Source organism: Camelus dromedarius, chromosome 2 (assembly GCF_036321535.1).
Source record: "Camelus dromedarius isolate mCamDro1 chromosome 2, mCamDro1.pat, whole genome shotgun sequence".
Classification (NCBI taxonomy): Eukaryota; Metazoa; Chordata; class Mammalia; order Artiodactyla; family Camelidae; genus Camelus; species Camelus dromedarius.
In genome coordinates this window covers 59,369,496-59,390,447 of record NC_087437.1, presented here as the reverse complement: position 1 = coordinate 59,390,447, position 20,952 = coordinate 59,369,496, and the positions used below count along the sequence as shown (strand labels likewise).

The 20,952-nt window shown below is 44.3% G+C and overlaps 1 protein-coding gene across 5 annotated transcripts in view; it reads left to right on the top strand.

The window, feature by feature from the left end:
- TMEM44 (transmembrane protein 44) overlaps nt 1-20,952 on the top strand; it is an 87,836-nt gene that overhangs the window by 33,010 nt on the left and 33,874 nt on the right. For all 5 annotated transcript variants that reach the window (XR_004137321.2, XR_010383919.1, XR_010383927.1 and 2 more), the window contains exons 10-13: nt 248-345; nt 1,459-1,794; nt 2,160-2,233; nt 3,762-3,862. The gene's annotated coding sequence lies outside the window, so the exon portion shown is untranslated. The remainder of the gene's footprint in view (nt 1-247; nt 346-1,458; nt 1,795-2,159; nt 2,234-3,761; nt 3,863-20,952) is intronic.

Below are 20,952 nucleotides of genomic sequence, written 5' to 3'. Positions count from 1 at the left end.
AAGAAAAATCTGCGAGAGACAATGTTAAGTAACAAAAGTAGAATACAAGAGAGTGTGTGCCACTGTTGGGAATTGTATTTAAAACATTGTTTACTAACATCAGATGAGTCTTAAAAGTCATGATGAGATTTCCTGTGTAGTAAAGGGATTATGTTGGTTCTTGTAGTAGTGGTTTCTTGACTGTGGAAGCAGTTAAATACATTCCCCAATTTAAAAAGATCTCCCCCTGAATTCCCTTTCCTTACAGGTTTGCAGTATAAATCTCTGGTTCCAAGAGAAACCCCTTGGCTCAAGCGGCTGTAGTTCCAGTTCATTGCCAGTCACATTCCCCAAGACCAAAGAAAGGTAAAGGGAGACCAAATAGCAACGACTCCCAAACCAGGGGAAATAGGCAGGACCGAGCCCCTGAGAAGACATGACATCCAAGTTGCTATTTAAAAGCAAGGCAGGAAAATTAAAAGGACAGAATTTTTTTTTAAAGAGTTCTTAGTATGAGTAAGAAAAAAGGCATATATATATAAGTAACTCTGTCAGGGATATATTTATCAATATTATGCTTTTTAATAGTTTTTGGTGCTTTATAAACTTTTTCAATTGATATATCTATTATATAATCAGACAAAATAAGCTTAAGAAATTTTATAAAGAAAAGATTATAAATACATACATGTTTCCCTCAAATAACATTCACATAAACATTAGAAAGGGGAAGTTTGTAACTATACTGTGTATTGTGCATGGATTTTTCATCTTGCTCTCTGTGTGTATGTAGAAATTATATTTCCTTTATACTTTTCAGTATTTTATACCTTGTCTGTAATGAGTATTTCTTTCTTAGGTAAAAACAAAGTGACCCACCATAATAATAATTGATCAGCAAGGACCTCAGTAGTTGCTAAAAGCATGTGAAAGATTATTGGGAATAAGATATTAACAGAGCGTCAAAATACCAATGACAAAAATTGAATTAACAAGCTAGGAAGAAAAAAAAAGGGAAATTTTTGGAGCCAGTCTGAGGACTATAATCCAGGAAACAGACTCTCAGAAAGTTCTGAGAATGTTCTACCTGTTAGAAGTCAAAGGCACAGTCATATACATTTTCAAGACAAATGATCGTACATCAGAATGACATACTGATATTTTACGTAAAGGTCACCAAGGTTACACGGTCCAGGTAAGCAAGTACAAAGCAAGCCGCAAGTCACCATGACCCCGACAGCGTTGCGGAAGAATGCTGTTCTTTGAAAAAGTTACATTACTAGCGTCAGAAGAAAGAGGAAAAAAAAAGATCTTTACAGTTGAGCAGGCATTCCCATCTTTGAGAGGTTCTGGTTAATGTGTAATGCAGATGCACACAGGGAGGGAAGGAGAGGCCCAAATGGACACAGAGAGAGAATTTTATGTTTAAATTTTCTTATCCTGCCTTAAAATACAAATTTTATTTCATCACACCCACAGATCACTTTGTTGATTACAAATGGAAATGGATGTCTTTACAATGGTGAACTCTGGATGTCACCATGAGGGGAGTACGAGGCTATCACCTTGGCCAAGTCATCAAAGTCTTGTGACGGGACAAACTGACATCGTGTGCCTCCTGTTGTGATATCCTGATCAGGATATGACATCATCTGTGAAATACTCTTGCTGGATATTTTAGTTGGGAATCTATTTTTGAGGAAATAATCAGACAAATCCAAATTGTGGGACATTCTGTAGAACAACTACCTTGGATTTTTTTAAAATGTCAATGTTGTGAAAAAGAAAAAACTAAAGGACTGGAGAACTGTACTGGTAAGAACGGCCTAAAGGGAGGTGAGGGAAGCTATCTGGGATTATTGGGACAATTGAGGATGTTAGAATATGTACAGTGTATTAGCTAACATTATCATTTCATTTTCTTGAGAGTGATAATAGTATTATGTTTGTATAGGAGAACACCCTATTCTTAGGGTATATACGCCAACTATTTAGGAGAGAATCATCATGATTTGGCAACTTTAAAATGATCGGACAGGGAAAAACAGTTTATATTTTTCAGGTATATACGTATATGGAGAGAAAGAAATAAAACAAATGTGACGAGATGGGAACAACAGATGAATCCAGGTGAAGAATATAAGCATGTTCATTATATTATTCTTGCAACTTTTCTGTAGGTTTGACGTTTTTCAGAGGAAAAGTTGAGAGAGAAAGTACAGGAGTGAAGACTCACAGTCAGCTTTACCAAGAGGTGGGTCTCCATCACCCTTGCCTGGAGAGGACCCTGAAATCCGGGGGCTTTGTGAAAGGAAACAGCTGGATTGCTAGGGACTGTTTTTCAAGCCGCTTCCCTGAGCAGCTGGCTTGTGAGCCGGCTAATTGTGGGCCGATGTCAGGCCACAAAGGGTGGACAGATTCCAGGTTGTCTGGTACTGAGAGAAAAATAGGCCCTCTATCTTAGACAGCCCTGATAAGGCGCCTCCATGGATATGAGTAATGGTCAGACCCAGGGGATGAACCGTGGCTGAGAAAGCTGGACAATGGAGAGCCGGGAGCACCGTGACAAGGAAATTCTTCCCCTGAATTGCCTTTTCCTATTGAGATAAGATAGTCCTCAATAAAGCGCCAGGCTCAGAAGTGCTGCCACCAGTCCCAGTGGGAGCGGCCGGCACTCAGCCCTGAGCTGCAGCACGTGAGTGCCTGGTGCTGTCAGCACCTGGGTGGTGTCTCAAGGACTTAGTCTGCCCTGTCGCATAAGGGGCAAGGTCAGTGAACTCAGGCCCAGATGACCTGGGAGCTGGTCCTGATCCCACCACTCAGCAGCTCTGAGACTGATCCTGTTATTCTCGTTCACAAAACAGATGTTTAGTTCCCTCCTACCTGACTTACTGATGGGCTGCGAAAACTGAAAACATCCCACGAAAGGGTTCTTCAACTCCCAAAGGCCATCGAGATTTCAGTTTTTATCATTACTTCCTAGGCAAGAAGAAATTCATTTTGTAGCTTTCCCTCTTTCCAGGCCCAACTCAACCTGGATGTCTTTGAGGCCCTGAGTACATTTCTGTTACGAGGTTGTATGAGTAAAACCCCTCAACCTTCTGAGGAGATAGGATGGAGATGTTTTGAGATGCTCCACTTTCTCCTGAACAGCCAGAGGGTGGCTGAGGATGTTCCCCCTTTGATATATCCTAACCGGAAAATAGATCCCCGCAAGCAAGCGGTGACTTACCCACGCTGTCCCGAGTCAGTGAGTCAGTGCTCCGGCTGAGTGAGCTGCCAGAGTGCTGCGAGGGAGGGGAATCAGGGCCTTGACTCAGTCCGGGATGTCTGTCTTGGCGTCTCAGGGGTGGTAGAGCAGAGCCGACAGAGTGGAAAGGGAGCAGTGCCTTTGGCTGGTCTTCAGAAGGAGAGGATTGAGCTAGTGGGTATGTGCTACAGAGCAGGAGTGTAACTCCGTGCAAGGGAGAACTTTCCTTTGGCCCTGTCCCAGCTGCAGTGATTGCAGGGGGTTCCCTGGTACTAAAGTTATTCCACACAGCTCCATCACCCCTCCCCTAAGCTGTTTTGGGGAAGACATACCATTGACCACAGTTGGATCAGATGATGTTCCAGGGCTCTTCCAGCCTTAAGAATCTGAGCTCCTTTTGTCTAGCAGTGACTCTAGATTAACCCATCTGCTTCCTAGTCATGTGACCTTGGACATGTTTATTTGCTTTTTGATCCTTAGTTTCCTCAGATGTAAAATTAGATTATTAACACCTACCCTACTTATCTCACAGGGGTGTTACAAGCATGAGCACAGATAAGAAATGATGCCTGGAGAAACTGAAACATTCTCCCCTGTCTCTCAGTCCTCTGCCCACAGTTCCTGGGTGACCAGGTGAGTGCCTGGATCCCATGGGTCAGAGCAAAGGTCACAAGTTCTCAAGGGGTCAGCACTAAATCAGATTTCACTGGCCATCCTCTGTCCCTAGTTTGCCCTTTGCCCTTTCTGGCTTCTTCATCTGTCTTTACGCGCCTGTCTTCCTTTGCCTTATGCTCATTCTACTAGCGCTTACTGAGAGTTACTATGTCCCTGACACTCTGCTGGGCCAGAGAGCTTGGAAATAACACTGGTCCTGCCAGCGTTTCTTGCTTGGTGGGAGGAGAACACAAGGGAGGGAAAAGGTTGGCTGTGCTCTGGGGGAGGTTGGTGCTGGGGCTCACAGGGTGCAGGCCTTTGGGGACAGGGAGGCTGGGGAGGGCAGGTTGGACAGGGGAAGTCTTCACCAAGAATAAGAGGTTTGAGCCTGACTTTAAGCAGATAATTTTCCAAGTAAAGAAAGCAAGGGGGCGGCTTAAACAAAGAGCTCGTGGATGTGAGTCCTGGGCCATGTGTTCTTGGCTTCTCTGTCCCCGTGCTGAACCAGCTCCTTCCCTCTGGTTGGCTCCCACAGGCAGCTTCCTTCTAAGCAGAAGGATTTGGAAACTGGGAATAGTTCCTGGAAACACTGCTGCCTCATGGTTGGGGGCTGTGAAATATTACTACGAATAAAGGCAGTAATTCTCAGTGCTGTGTGCCAGGATCAACTGGGGTTAGTTTAGGGTTTTGTTTTAAATTCACATTTCCGGGCCCCATCCTTCATGTCCTTTCATTCAGTAAATCTGGGACGGGACCCCTGAAGTTGGTGTGGTTGGCTTTCACAAAATTGAAGGTAGAAATATCGTCCCATCTTTGTTTTTCTAGTTCCTCACTAAAGATTGCACTTGCTTTATTGCCGGAAGCTCAGTATCCCCCAGTCAAGAGTCCCACCTAGCTTCAATTTTCTGGGAACCCTAAAAGCTTGGAAGTTCCAAAAAGGGAAGGAGCTGTGGTAGGATTAGGTGGGATGAGTCCGGCCTCTGTTTCCAGAGGGGAGAGGGTGGATGGTGAGCAGTCCACTGCTTATCTTCCTGGCGTCTCACTTTCCTCATCTGTGAAATGGGAATAAAAACAGTTCCCACCTCATCAGATAGTAGTGAAGGCTAAAAGAACACAGAGAACACATGAGCACGTAGTAAGCGCCCAGTAAACAATGGCTATTGTTATAGAGGCAGCAAGGCCTGCCCGGGAGTTAGGGGTGTGGGCTCTGGAGCCAGACGGCCTGGTTCACAGCCTGCCAGCTACTCTCCCTATAAGCTCTGTGCCTCAGTTTCCTTTTCTGTACAAAAGAGGTGACAATAACTCCCTCACAGCACTGTTATTAAATGAATGAATAGATGGATGCTGGGCAAACCACACCAAAGAAATACTAGCATGTATCAGGACTTCTGCTGTGACCTCTTGCTGCCTGGTAGTGTCACTGTTAGAATCTGGTCCTACCCCCTCCCCATCCTCAGCTGGTGCCCACCGGTGCACCCAGCAGCTTTTCTGGTCCAGCGCTGGCCCTGGGAGAAAGGGCCATTGCCTACCTCCTTTCCTAACCATATCCAGGGGAGACATGGTCTCCTAATACAGCAGTTCACCGACGTAGCCTCCTCCCAGGTCACCAGCTGGCCCGCGATGCTGAGTCAGACCCACTTCCAGCCCCACCAGCTGGTGGAGCCAGAATCTCCTCTCCCACCTTCTTCCCAGTAGAGATCCACACTAGGGTTCAAGCTTACTTTTACTTTGGGGCCTAAAGCATCTGAGTACATCCCTTACCCCAGGGAGGCCTCTCTTTTAAAGGAAGCTACCAGGGTAAGCCATGGGGTCCCCATACCCCACTTTGTTCAGAAGGCTGTCTGTCTTCTGTTGCACTAAGCAGTTGGCCCTCATTAGAGAGTTAGCCAGGAGATTACCAGGTGCCAACACATACCCATCTGGTGGCACCACTGCTAGGGTTTCTAAAGCACTTTTTTGCTTGTTAGAGAAGAGAGGAGAAATCCCACACATCTAATCTCTGCTTGGAAAACACATTATATGTAAATTAGAAAAAAAAAACCCACGCATTATTCTAACATGCAGCGAGTATAGAATCACTAAAGTAAGAAGACGGAGACTTGTGGTTATTAAAACTCACCTGTGCCAGTAGGAGGGAGGCTGTGGGCTTATTCCTTGGAGGCTGCCATGCCTCAGAACATTTTGATCCTACAATATCGGAGCTAAACCTGTCCCTAGAGATCAGCTGGCTCAATGAGTCCCAAACTCAGTGTGCAGCAGAATCACTGGGGTGGTCTGCCTATTATACAGATTCTCAAGTCTTGCTGATTCTGGAGGAGTGGAGAGGAATCCCAAATCCTAGTGAGATGCCACAGGAAGGGACCCTTGAGGAGGGTGCAGGCAAAGCAGGTTGCCCACACAGTGATCCCTAAGCAGGGGGTTATGAGAGGCAAAGGGCTTCTCAGGGAGGCTCAGACAGGAGGGACTTGTCATCAGTGCAGTTCTCAAAGTCAGAGCTCACATCTCTTGCCAAATAACACACCCCCTATCTGCCTATGGAGGCAAATTTCCAGTGGAAGAAAATGTATGACCCAGGTGAGAATCCCAATATCAGAACCCTCCGTGGGAGTGGAGGTGAACCCTTGGGAATGCAAGGCGGGAACACAATTGCTACTAGTGGTCAGCGAGGAAAGCCTTGGGCTCCGATGACCTCATGGCTCTTTTCTGTCGCCGGTGACTGGACACACCCTTCCCTTCTGCCCACCTCCACCCACAGGCATATCAGACAGATGACCACATGAGCACAGGGGAAAAGTGTTCCCCATCGATAACACACATTCTCACGTGCCCCTGCTGCCACCGCCTCATCTCTCAAATGCCCCGAGACATCGGGCTACGCAAGCCAGGGTGAAGTCAGCGGGAGCGCTCTCTCCCTGGAGGCTCAGGAAGTTTGGAGAAGTTGTATAAAGGCAAAAGCCTGATGGTGCCTTGAATTTTTTGTGTGAAACCTTTAGCTCTGACAGCTCAAGTCACATCTGCCCCCTGGCTCCCTGTGCCAGTTTTTGTTTTTCTGAGGAGCACTCATTGTAAGAGGTAAAAGAATATTTTACCCTATTTCCCCGGAGGGGTCAGCAAGGCAGCCTGTCCAGCCATGGAGCAGGCAATTGCTGAAACAAACTAGGCTCAGATGCTGTGGCCTCCAAAGCCCACCCCTCCGAAGGCATCTCTCCCCTGCTCTCTGCATTCCAGCAGTGACCCCAGGGTGTGTCTCCTTACCCCCTGAGAATGCAGTTAGTGATAGAGAACTCAAATCAAAGGGCCAGAGCCTCCTGGTATCGCCATTCCCATCAACATGCCAGAGGATCACCCAAAAATGTCCTTTTCCCACCCTGTCAAGCTCTCAAACCTCTGACCGCTCCCCAAGCTTCCCCGGCCTCCTCCTTGGCTAAATATTTGGGAGCTGAAACAATAGCCTTACTGGAGCACTGGGGGGCAGTTACTGGAAAGTCATGTGATTATCCGAATTGCACCAATTTGTCAAAGACCATTTTCCTTTCACTCAGCACCTCCCCCATGATAAGATAGGGTCCCCAGAGCACAATAATCCTTTCCTGAGATACAATGTAGAGGCTCCTGGGAAAAGAAACAAAAGGGAGGCTAATTTTGGCTTTTCTGGGACTAAAGAAAAGCCGGCAGGCAGGCAGGCCCCATCCAGCTCAAGGAAACCAGGGTGGGCCTGGTTGCAATGCTCCGGGGTATCTGCTGGGGTCCCCGGGGGATTTGGAGAACAATGCAAGGGGGAAGGGCGATGGGAACAGAGCCCTGGCCTTGGACATGGTGGTGACCAAAGCCTTGTCCAGGCTCTGAAGAGGTCTCTAAAATGACAGCCCATGGCTTCAGACTTGAATTTTTTAAAACTGTAAACTCCTCACCACTCCTCCCCAGCTAAATTATTAAGGAAAAAGATTTGGACGCCGCAGTGGTCTTCATGCTCTCCAGGGCTCTGTGAAGCCCCTACAGTTGTAGACAAATGTTGGTAATCATCCCACTTTTTTCCGGGGCAAGAGTCCTTGGCGTTCCTCTGGTTCTCAGGGATCTGCCATCCAAAAAATGATGTGCCCCTCTAGGCAGGGGCTCCCTGCCCAGGCAGAGCTTCTGTTCTTTGTGGCAATGCTGGTCGAATTTCCATGCACATTAGAATTAGCTGGGTGTCTAGTTAAAATGTAGATTCTGATTCCTTAGGAGCCTGTGTTTCTGACGAGCTCTAGCTGGTGTGCAGAGGCTGCTGGTCCCAGGACCACAGTTTCTTTTTTTGATGGCAAGCAGTGATTCTCTCACCCAAGCCTGGATCATGGTCCCAGTCTTCTAATGGATCTCTAGTCTCCCCTTCCCTAGGGCCACGGGACCTCAATGCACATTTCTAGTCATATTCTTCCCCTCCTTAAAATCTTCTGTGTGCTCCCCCACCTCTATGTTAAATGAAGACATGTCAGAATCCATCAGCAAGGTGTCATCTTCCTATATTTTCTCTCATTGTATCACTTCTTGGGTATAATTCCATCCGTGCTAGATTCCAAAAGAGCAAGGACTTGGGAGGTAGGGGGTCAGACCAATGTCTGAATCCTGTTCCTGCCATTGGTAGCTTGCTGACCATCTGAATTCCAGTTTCTTCATATGTAGAATGGGAATGAAAATACCTACCTCACTGAGTTATCATTAGGAGCAAATTAGATCATGTACATAAAAACATTTAGCACAGTGCCCACACAGCAAATGCTCAACAGCGGTAGCTGTTGTGACTTAATCATAATGTGCCCAGCGTTTCGTTTGTCACGTGATTCCCTGCTTGGGTTATTCTCCCAGTTCCCCTTCTGTGCCCATATCAAATGCCACCTCTTCCTTAAGTCCTTCCTGACCCTTTCTAATCACCATTCAATCCTTCACCTCAATTGTAATACTGTGGGTGATTTCTTTCTGCCTACAGCAAATCCCCACCTGGTTTTGGGCACATATTAATAACAGTCTCTGGGGAGTGGGAGAGGGTATAGCTCAGTGGTAGAGTGCGTGCTTAGCATGCGCGAGATCCTGAGTTCGATCCCCAGTACCTCCATTAAAAATAAATAAATAATAGTAACTAGTAAAGTTTTATGAAGCTGAATTACTTTCACATTTCTTTTTCTTGTGTATGTACAATACCTGTAATACACCTTATGTAATACACCTTATTATGTAATAGCTACAGTGAATATATATAGTATGTATTATCCTATAATTGGAGAGGTTTGCTTATTTCTTTTTCCCCCCGATTAGTTTAATCCTCAGTAATATTTATTACTTCTGCCCTGACAAGTTGCAGATCTCAAGAGAGTATGGGGTCAGCATGGGCATTACCTTATACTGGATTCAGTTCACTCAACAGATATTTATGGGCATCTTCAGTGAACCAGGCACCATAAGTGACTGTAGTGAAGATCACTGCATTTCCTTGGCAACAACACAAGTGCAGGTAGCCCTCCTTATAGAGGCGTTGGCTCTGGAACAGCTTCTGCCACCCAGGAGAGAAGAGGGTCTATGCTGCGGCCTTCCTCTGTAAGTCCCTTGTATGCCCTCGGGGAGCCCATAACTGCCAGGGATGCTCCACTGTAGATTTAGGCAAGGATCCCTTGAAGCTATTTCCCAACTCCAAAGTGGTTTGGGCTAATTCTCTGAAAAATCATTTCTTTTGAGTATTTGTATGCCCATCCAAGCTCCAATTCCCTAATTATAAAGGCCCTCATTTAAACAATCTTTACAGTTTACAAAGGTCTTTCACATACACTAATGAGATTGTTCTTTGTCATAATCCTGAGAGGTAAGCAGGGCAGGCTTCTAGGTTCCTGTTCTGAAGCTGAGGTGCCAAAAACTCAGAGGAATTAAGAAATTGACCCAAGGTCTTGGAGCAAGTAAATGAAACACCCAAAACCCATATTCAGACCTGCTGACTATAGAGCCAGAAATTCCGACTAGGACAGGATCCTGGGTCTCTTAGCTAGGAAAAGATGAAGGAGGATAGCAAAACAACCCCTCTGCTACTTACTCTCAGTGCATTTCCTGAAAGGGAGGTCTTGCGGTTGTGGGAGTGTGGGAGATCCAGGTTTGGAGGGACGGTAGCCCTTCCAAGTGTCAATTACCAGGAGAGGAAGCCTGAACTTAGCAGACAGACCTTAGACTGCTTCCTGGCTTTTCTCCCTTGCTCTGAACTTTACAGATCACTGTCAGGACTGATGGAACCTCCTGGTCTGCTGGGAAAGAGGATGGTCTTGGCCACATGGGCCCAGGCAGGGAGGCAACCGATAGACATCCCTCTTGAAACTAAGCAGGACCCTGTGGGGCCCTCCTCGGCACAAAAGCCCCATCATGTCCCCCATTTCTTGTCTGTAGCAAAAGGTTTTAGTCTCCTAGGCCTTCCCTGAATTCAAAAGACCAGGCACAAACAGTTAGTAATTAGGGAAGTAAAAGAATGCAGGAATAAAGGAAAAGTAGTCAAACAAGAAAGGTAGTGGCAATAGTGCAAAGATAAAGCAGAGTCTGAGTTCTCCTCAAGGGAAATTCAGAACAATCTGCCACATATCTTTGAGTTGTTGTGCAGGATCTAAGACATACCCTGCACCCCACCCCCCCACCTGGTGGAAGATGGCGTCTTCATGCTGAGTATACAGACCCCAGACTGGTTGGAACCAGAAGGTTGATTAAGATTCCCCAAACATCACCCTGTTACCTTACCACCAACCAATCAGAAAAAAGTCATGTCTTCTGCAGCCTTTACTCCAAATAATCCTTTAAAAATCCTTCCCTGAAAGCCACTGGGAAGTTTGGGTCTTTTGAATATTAGGCACCCATACTCCTTGCTTGGCACCCTGCAAATAAATGCTGTGTATTCCTTCACCCCAACCCGGTATCAGTAAACTGGCTTTGCTGCGCAATGGGTGAGCGACACCAAGTTTGGTTTGGTGACACTTTCAGAACTCAAATGAGTGAAAGCGGGAACAGATTTTCTTAGTAGATGTGACTTTCTGTGACCACTTCCCATCAGTTGTCCCTCAACTTTTAGCAAAGCTGTATTTAGCTGGGAATTAGGGGTCTTCTGTGCAACTTGAGAGCAGTGCCTGTGATTAGTGAGCTCGCCAAGGAGAAGGTGACTTTCAGTCACTCTCGGTGTGTGGTCCCCAACTGCCCTCCCCGTGTGGATGAGGATGCCCCTCCAAGGCTATCTTCAGGACTGGGGATGATTTTTATCGAGGAAATCCAAGACGTTCCATAGATGGGGAAGGGAGAGGTTTTCAGAAATCACTTCTAGGTTCTTTTCAAGGATTAAGGGTTACAAGCTTTGAGGTCCAGGCCTGGCTCTGCTGCCAACTAACAGGGTGTCCAGGTCAGCACCGAACCTGAGCTGCTTTCCTTTGAAAGCTGCAAACCATTTGAAAACACATTCAAATCACCTGGGGAACTTTTAAAAAAATACCTAAACAGGGTCCCACCCTCAGATTTTTTTTTTTATTCAATTGGTCTGACTGAGGCTGGGGGAGTGGTATTTTTTACAGTTTCCTCCAAGTGATCTATTATGTGGTGAAGGTGAAGAGATGAGATGGGTTAATTTCTGAGCTGCCCAGAAGAGCTAGGCAAGAACTCAGGTGTCCATTTGTCCCACAGTCCACGATGCACCATGTGGCCACTCCAGCCTCTAGATGCAAGGCCATGAAAGATCAGAGCAGACAGTGCTATACAGAGGCCCCCGGTCAGGTAGGTCCCCTGGGGAGTCATGTGTTCCAGATACACAGCAAGGCAGAGCAATCAGTGTTCAGGCATCTAGCCCCTAAGCCAGTGGCCCTGTCTGTTGCCACAGGGCTCTGAAAGAAGCCAGTGGAATTACTGGAAAGCAAATAACACTTTTGCCCATAGTTCTCCCCATAAGCCTTTTACCTAGTGGTGTTTTGGAGTTCGGGAATATCTCCCCATTTCTCCTGCACTTAATGACTTAGTGGTCCAAGTCCTGGAGAAGTGGGTTATAATCATCCACAGATGAAAAAACTATAGATGGAAAGGTTGAGCCTTGCCCTGGTCACCCAGCACAACAGCAGAGGCTGCGTAATGGAAACAGAAGCCCTTGTTGTCCTGGAGGAAAAATCCCTTCCTTTTCACCATGACTTAGCTTTTCAGAAGCAGCAAGTCTTGGCTACAGCAGCTCCGGGCGGATCAGGGGCACACCTGCCGGAGGTGTCCCAGCAAGGAGAGAGAGCACACCCCAGGCAACACTCCTCTAGTGGGACTGCTCTGCAGCTGTGGTTTTGGCACTTCAGTATCTCTCATGTGTTTATCAAGCCCTTTCACATTTTGTCCACCGGTTTTCCCTGTGCTTGTGTTCAGGCACGAGCAATCTTGACTGTCCCCAGAGGTCCCCTCTGCATCATTCCATCCTGAAAGGCAAAATGATAGGAAAGCTTCCACCAGGGGGTGGAGGAGGTGATGAGAAGGAAAAGCGTTAGGCTTTCAGTTGTTCTGTGGTCAGTAGAGCAGCTGCTGAGTTGGTCCTGCGTGAAACTACACTGTGTCAAAGTGGAAACTCTGCCGGCTCCTACAGAGTGCTGCCCATTACCACACATACATATTTATGGCGTTCTGTTTACCAAGAGTGAGAAGACTGTTGTCATCTAAATCCACTTGCCATGTAGATTTCTTTTTAGCTTGCTTGGTGAAGAATCATTGCTGAAGCCCTTCTGTTGTTTCACTATCTTTCCACCCAACCACTTTGGGCTCCGCATGCCTCTTTATTAACAGGCAAAGAAGGGGGTTACTGTCCTGGGCAAAGGATGTGAATGTTCCTAAAGAAACCTGATACATAAAGGCATATTGTCTATCAGTTCTTCTTATAAGAAATTGAAAAAAGAAGTCAACATATTTCATTTTCCTTGGAACTTCCCAAATTCCAAGCTAGATATTTGAGGGAAGTGATGGTCTTTTTAATGCGTCAACTTGGCTAGACTGTAGTCCCCAATTATTCAGTCAAACACTGATTTAGATATTGCTGTGAAGGGTTTGTAAATGTGATTAAAGTCCTTAATCAGTTGACTTTAAGTAAGGGAGATTAACCTAAATAATCTATTGCCTCAATCCATTGGAAGATCTTAAGAACTTCTTCCGTGGAGAATCCACCTGAGAGTTCAGCCTGTCTTTCCAGGTGGTCTCCCCTGTGGATTTCTGACTTACCTAGCCAGCACCCACAATTGCATAAGCCAATTCCTTGTAATTAATCTCTTAGTATATTGATAATATTTCTCCTACTTGTTCTTCCCTGGTTGAATCCTGACTGATAGAGACATTAGAAACCCTCTCTTTAAAGCCCCTCCCATTTCCCACCTTCCCATTCAATGGAGAAACCTAAGAATTAGGCAAGGCCATGTGGGCTATTTTTCTCAAGTTAATGGGAGTGCACATTGTAATGAACACATAGGATTGGGAAGGCCACAGGACCTTTGTTCCTCTACCAAGTGAAAGACTTAAGGTATATTGACAAAAGGAATGTGAAGTACTTACATAGCCCCAATGAAGCTTAACTGATCTTTTCGTTTCTTTCTGTTTTTTTTAATTGAGATATAATTGATATATGACATTGTGTAAGTTTAAGTTGTGCAGGTGTTGCTTTGATGCATTTGTTGCAATATGACTAACATCATAGTGTTAGCTAACACCTCTATCAGGTCACATAATTATTATTTCCCTTTGTAGAACAGTGGAGATCTAGTCTCTTAGCAACTTTGAAGTTTATAATACAGTGTTGTTGACCGTAACCACTATGTTGTGCATAGATCTCCATGACATATTTATTTCTACTAGTTGCAAGTTTGTAATCCTTGACGTGCAAGATGTATCTGATTTTTTTTCTAATATATTTGGGGGATAGTAAACTGCACTTGAAAAAGGGAATCCCCTTTGTTCTGAATGTTCTTTGTTTCCATTGTTGGATCTCAGAACCACCTCTTCTCCACTCCCAGTGGCAGAAAGTGGAGAGCGGAGAAAGAGATGCTGGAGGCTATACAATTTAGACCCAGGATGGGACTTGGACCTGGAGGTTTCTGACTAAGAGTGTTGGTAACTCAAGAAAATGGAGTAGGGAGATGCAGGGACTCCAGGGAGCTTTTAAAAGTAGGGGAGTTCTGGAATATGAGGAGGGAAAGAAGGGCCGATGTCAGGAAAGGAAGGGACATCCACATGGCTGTTGGTCAGGGCAGTAAGACTCCAGACTTTTGTTCAGGGCAAAAGGACAAAGTTTGAGAAAAGAGACTCAATGCCTGACTCCCCATACTCCTGATGCAATACTCATCACATTCATCCCTGGAGCTTTGAGTAAAGGACTTCTTACCCTTGTTTGGATTCTGAGGTCTAAAATAGGAATTGGGGAGCTCCCTTCTCCAAGACCAGTGTCGGGAATTAGAAACACCTTCACTGAAGCTGTGAATAGCGCAGTAAAGGGGACGAAATTACAGTGCCTTTCGCATTGCCCTTTTACTAAGTGACTCAGAGTGTAGAACATTGGGTGGAAGTTACAGAGTGTCAGATTGCATTTCTGGTAAAAAAATAAACACCTTTCAGTGTTCTTTTGACTAAAGGAAAATGAGCTGCCTTGGAAGGAGGTGAGCTGCTTGCCCCTGGAGGTGTCTGTAGATACGGGTGACCACCTAGTAGGGGTGGTGTGGGAGGGGTCCAAGCAGAGGATTCTGTTGAATTATATTCAACAGTATAATTCTACGGTTATTGAAAGATGTAGATACTGAAATAACTTTAATACTGTTTGCGAGCAGGGCCATGAGATATTCTTTTCTAATCTCAGAGTTAGAACTCATCACAGAGGGTCAGAGGTGGACAGAATCTTTAAAATCATCTTGTCTAACTTCCCTCCTCTCCCCACTTTTATATAAATAAAAAACTTAAGGCCCAGAGAGAAACGACTAACTCAAGGTCACACAGCTAAAAATTGGAAGATCTGGGCTAGAACTTGTAGGCCTGTTTCATCTCTCAACATCTTTGCTGGTCTCATTTTCGCATCTGCCCAGCAATATCTGGAAACTGACTAGGAGAAAAATAATGGAAACAATTAAACCTTGACAAATGTCAGCTTCTTCAGTTATTGGTTAAACACAAAGAAATACATGCAACTCAGCTGCCGAAACTCCTTGATAACATCAAGGAAAAGGAGTCATTTCACATAAATCTCAGAGATGATGTCATCTAAACATACAAGCAGTGAGTGGAAGTTCCAATTCATTATGAAGGAAATGATTCTTATAAATAGTTTTGATCTAGAGATACTGTTTGGCGTCTTCAAATCATAGATTCTTGAAATAGGAAGACCTAGCAGAGAGGTCATCTGATCCAGGGCATCCGGAGCTTGCAAATACTAGGCAGGGTTCATGCCTTTCTCAACTCCGTTGCATGGTACCTTGTACCAGCCACTACTTCAGTATTTTGGACATTAAAGGAGACCCAATTTTTTCTTCCAATCTGAAAATAGTTTTCTTTTTCTAATAAAACTAACACGCTCATTGTAAAGTTTCAAGTAATACAGAGAAGTATAAAAAAACTTACCAGAAATCTCACCACCTAGAGATAACTGTTATTAGCATTTTGATGTTATTTAATTATTTTTCCATGCACATGTATTTACACTTTCGTATTCATAGTTTTGTAAAATTGGGACCAAGTATAAGCGCAGTGTGCAGTATTGTCACATTCTTTTCAATTAACTAACTGTATAGATCTACATTTTTACCTTAATGAGTCGTGATAAATCTTAATATGGTGAGCCAGGCCCTGACTGATGGATTAGTTGTTCCCAGTTTTGGGTTTTTTATTTTAACTGACTTGGGGGTTTTATTTATTTCCTGCTTCAGGGAGAGAGGTCGTCTTGGCCACCCTTGGGAGGGTGAATCATCTCTGGAAACTAAAAGTAGCTTGCTCCTCCAAAGTGGTGATGGGGGTGATTGTAGGGCTGAGGCTTCCCGGAAAGTGAGTGTGTGAGGGAGAGGCACTGCTGTCTCCCCTGGGAAAGGGCGTTTCAAGCAGCCTTTGGTTTGCTGGAGAGGCTGCCTCACTTCATGGGGAGGCCTCTAGGAGTGGTCAGTGACTGGAATGCACCTGACGTCACTGACTTCCAGGTCAGCTTGCAAACCTGCCCCTGCAATGCCTGCAGCAATGGCCAGAATTGAGGACTAAACAAGCCTCTGGTCCAGGACTCAGCTCACCCAGGCCAGCTGCTGCTCTGTGACTAGGGCTTCACTCCTGGAACAAGAGACATAGCCACCTAATTTCTTGGTTACTAGGTGAAGCCAAAGCTTCATTCACTTCTGGGCTTTGGGTATAGATTACTCTTCCCCTCACACTTATAGTATGAGATACCACTGTCAATTAATTCCCATGGATGCTGTATGAGATGGGGGTTGCGGGGAGGGGGTGGGGTTCTAGGATCCATACACACTCTGGGGACAGAATGGGCTACAAAAGTACCACCACCACCACCTCCAGCTGAGGAAGAGAGAAGATGACAGTGCAATAATATGCACTTTTCTACATATGTTTTTATGTATTTATCCAATTACCTTCTTAATATAAACTCCTCTAAGTTGCTGGGTTTGTGGGAAAATGCAAAACAAATCTTGCAGTGATGCTGGGTGGCGCCTGGGAAGGACCAGCTGGCCAACTGCTGAGAACCTTCTCAGGGCAGCAACATATTACAGAGATAGCCACTGTCCGGGGTCTGGCTTTGAAGGTTCAGAAACTTGATCCCATCAGGGCCCAAAAGTTAGTTGGTCTCAGAAAGCTGACTCATTCAGAGGAGACTGGAGAGGATAAAGGAGAATGCCAAATAATTTATAATGAGATGTATAAATGCCAGGTGAGGCGGGCTTTTGGGTCAGCCTGAGCAGCCTGTTCTTTCTCGCTGTAGGAAGTCAGTGTGGGAAGCCAAATCACAATCAAAGGCTGACGGTGGCCCTAGAATGGAGGAAGGAGCGTTAGTTTGGTGTGATCTGAATGGTGATCTGATGTGTCCACTTCCCTACTAAGGTGAAGGTGACATACACTCCTTGGGTGATGGCTGTTGCAAAGGAAAGTCAGATGAGTTATAAGTACAGAAACTGCTCTGTGGCTAAGGTGACCCCAAGCCATTCTCCTTACAGACTCCCATCTTCTAGTGAGTTATAAGTACAGAAACTGCTCTGTGGCTAAGGTGACCCCAAGCCATTCTCCTTACAGACTCCCATCTTCTGGAGAGATGATAACTGAAAATTTCCCCAACTTGGGAAAGGAAACAGTCACCCAAGTCCAGGAAATGCAGAGAGTCTCACATAGGATCAACCCAAACAGGAACACAGCAAGGCACATAGTAAGCAAATTGACAAAAATTAAGGATAAGGAGAAAACATAAGCAAGAGAAAAGCAACAAATAACATACAAGGGAACTCCCATAAGGTTATCAGCTGATTTTTCAGCAGAAACTCTACAGGCCAGAAGGGAGTGGCACAATATATTTAAAGTGATGAAAGGGGAAAACTTAGAACCAAGAATACTCTATCCAGCAAGGCTCTCATTCAGATTTGATGGAGAAATCAAAAGCTTCACAGATAAACAAAAGCTAAAAGAATTCAGCACCACCAAACCAGCTTTACAACAAATGTTAAAGGAACTTCTCTAGTCATCAAACCGTAAGAAAAGAGAACAAAAAGAAGAAAGAGAAGGAAAAAAAAAGACCTACAAAAGATTGCTTTGGCAGTTCAGGGTCTTTTATGTTTCCATGTAAATTTTGGAATTGTTTGTTCTAGTTCTGTGAAGAATGTTGTGAGTGTTTTGACAGGGGTTGCATTCGATCTGTAGATTGCTTTGGGTAGTACAGCCATCTTGATAATGTTGATTCTTCCGATCCAAGAGAACAAGATATCTTTCCATTTCTTTGTATCATCTTCAATTTCATTCATTAGTGTTTTACAGTTTTCAGAGTATAGGTAACCTCCTTGGTTAAATTTATTTCTAGGTATTTTTTTGTTTTTGATACAATGGAAATGTTTATGCCAGTTACAAAATTCTGGTTTTTGAAGTGAAAAAAAAGTGAATGAAGGGCCGCAAATGGCAAGATATCCTTCTTTCTCATGGGTGAGTTGTATTCCATTACGTACATTTGCTGCATCTTCTTTATCCATTCATCTATTGATGCGCACTTAGGATGCTTCCATATCTTGGCTATTATAAGTAATGTTGCTGTTAATAGTGGGATGTATGTATCTTTTTGAATTAATTCTTATTTTGTGGTTGGCTTTATTCCTTTGATAAGTTTAAAAAGCTAAAGTTCTAAACATTCTTGGAAACAATGGACAGTTCATATACGTAAATTTAAAAAATACATGCAGTATATTGTGTGTATGTATTTACATGCAATGTATTTTATATATGCAGTCAAATTGTTAACAATTCTACCTAGTGAAACTGAAAACTGAAAAAAAGAGGAAAAATTCCATGTTCAGTTTACACCAAGAAATAAAGACTGAAAAATATATATTAAAAACATTAAATTTTATTCTAAATGATGTGGGAAGCCACCAAAGGGTCAAACTCACCTTTTATAAGGAGTCTGGTTACTGAGTAGTGAATTACTTGATTATTCTAATGTGTCAAAATTGAGCCACTGAACATCAGGAAAGGGCTCTTGGAGCTCAAGACTCCTGCTATACGAAAGGTGGACTGTGGACCAGAACTGCATCACCTGGAGCTTGTTAGACATGAATAGCCTTGGACCCCATCCCAGACCTCCTGAAGTGGAATCTGCATTTCACAAGATGCCCCCAGTGATCTATGTCCACATGGAGGTGTGAGAAGCACCCGCCTAGTCCAACCTCCTCATTTTATAAGTGATAAAACCTAGTGACTTGCTTACAATCACATGGTTGAGTTCATAACAGGGCTCAGGCTGGGGCCTAGGTCTCCTGATTCTGGCAAGCCCACTTTGCATGGCCTCCCATGGTCATGAGGATAATAAATCATAATATCCATTCATTCAGTCAATAATTCACCCACTCACTCACCACTAAGGCATCATCCCATAATCATATACAATCATCGCAAATAAAGATTTTTAACCTTTAAGAGCTCAAGAGCAAGAGAAATTGATGGCTAGGCTAATCAAACTTAATTGACCACCTACAGTGATTTAAAAAAAAAACAACCTACTGTGAGTAATATAGGCCTCAGCTATAATATTTTTCTCTGCCCACCTCTTTGTCTGCTGAGATTGGCTGGAAATGCCCAGGATGTTTAGGTGTGGTATCCCCTGAAATGTTTGTTTCTTCCTCCAGAAGGGTGGGAAAAAGCATCAATTTCATTGTCTTCTCAGCAGAAAAATCCCCTATGGCCTGAAGTAATTAAAAAAAATCTCTACGTGAGTACCACCCCAGGATCTTGGAGATTAGGCATAGAAACCCAGGTCATGTCCCAAAAGGGAAGAGTCAAAATAGGAAGGATTCTATTTTAAGGGATTGATAGGGTGAATGGCTGGAAGTTTCTACAATGGGAAAAAAGGGCATGTTATCATCTCTTGTCATTGCTATTATTGTTGTTGTTATCAAAAACTTGTAAATAGAGCTCTTAAATTATTGTCTCTTTTAAACAATATAGGAGATAATGGAGACTTCTAAGTGTATTTGCAAACCCAAAGGGAATATTGCTACTTGCTAGCAGCCTTGCTATCAGAAAATTGGACCAGTAATGACTGTTGCAATCCAGGCAATTCCAGGGGCAGGCCTAGGTGTGTTGCTTGAGGACTGAAGAGGGTCTAAGGGCCCTTAAAGAAACGGTGCTGGCAGACTGGGCAGGGCACTTCAAAGGGAAGAAGACCCATTCTCTAGGAGGCTATTTGATTTTTTAATTTTACATTAAAATCTATTTTTATTTTTAATTGAAATGTAGTCAGTTTACAATGTTGTGTTAGTTTCTGGTGTACAGCATAGTGATTCAGTTATACATTATATATATGTATGTTTATATTTGTTTTCATACTTTTTTCCATTAGAGATTATTACAAGATATTGAATATAGTTCCCTATGCTATATGGTAGGACCTTATTGTTCATCTATTTTATATATAGTAATTAGTATCCACAAATCCCAAAGTCCCAATTTATCCCTTCCCACCCCTATTCCCCTCTGGTAACCCTAAGTTTGTTTTCTATGTCTGTGAGTCCATTCTGTCGTAAATAAGTTCTCTTGTGTCATTTTTGTTTTTAGATTCCACATATGTGGTATCATTTGATATTTGTCTTTGTCTGACTTACTTCACTTAGTATGATAATCTCTAGATCCATCCATGTTGCTGCAAGTAGCATTATCTCATTCTTTTTTATGGCTGAGTAGTATTCTGTAACATATATTTACCACGTCTTCTTTATTCAATCATCTGTCTGTGGACATTTAGGTTGCTTAAGAGGCTATTTGAGCTGATGAAGTGGTAGGTGGCAGGAGAGAGGGTGAAGGAAGGAGGGGAGGGGTAGATGGGAGACATTTCGGAATTAAACACCTCCTCCACTCCTCATCTCTGCGTTCAGCATGCCAGAAGGCTCATTTATTTCTCACTCCTACAGTATGATATGGGGGCGGTAGGGGGTGGTGCTCCCACATAGCTGTCTTCTAGAGACAGAGGCATCCTGGCTGGGCCCATCTGGTAACTGCACCATCTTGGAATCCTTTGTTTCCAGCCAGATGGGCAGAAGGGAAAGTAAAGTATTTCTTCACTACTGTGAACTAGCGATGACCTATAATTTTCACTAGCTTCTGTGGGTGAGGATTAGTCATACGTCTGCCTAGACGGCAGGGGCTGGGAAACCTCCTTTAGCCTGTGGGCCCAGGAAGTGAGCCTGGCTAGGGAACACAGTCAACTCTGGGCTGCAGGGCTGACTCACAGGAGCAGGGGCACCTGTGCCGCTCACACCTTGTGTGACTTTCATAGGCTGGCCCACTGGCAGGGGGCTGCCCTGTTAGGAGGGAGGAGCTGTTGGTGACCCCAGTAGAAGGGAGTT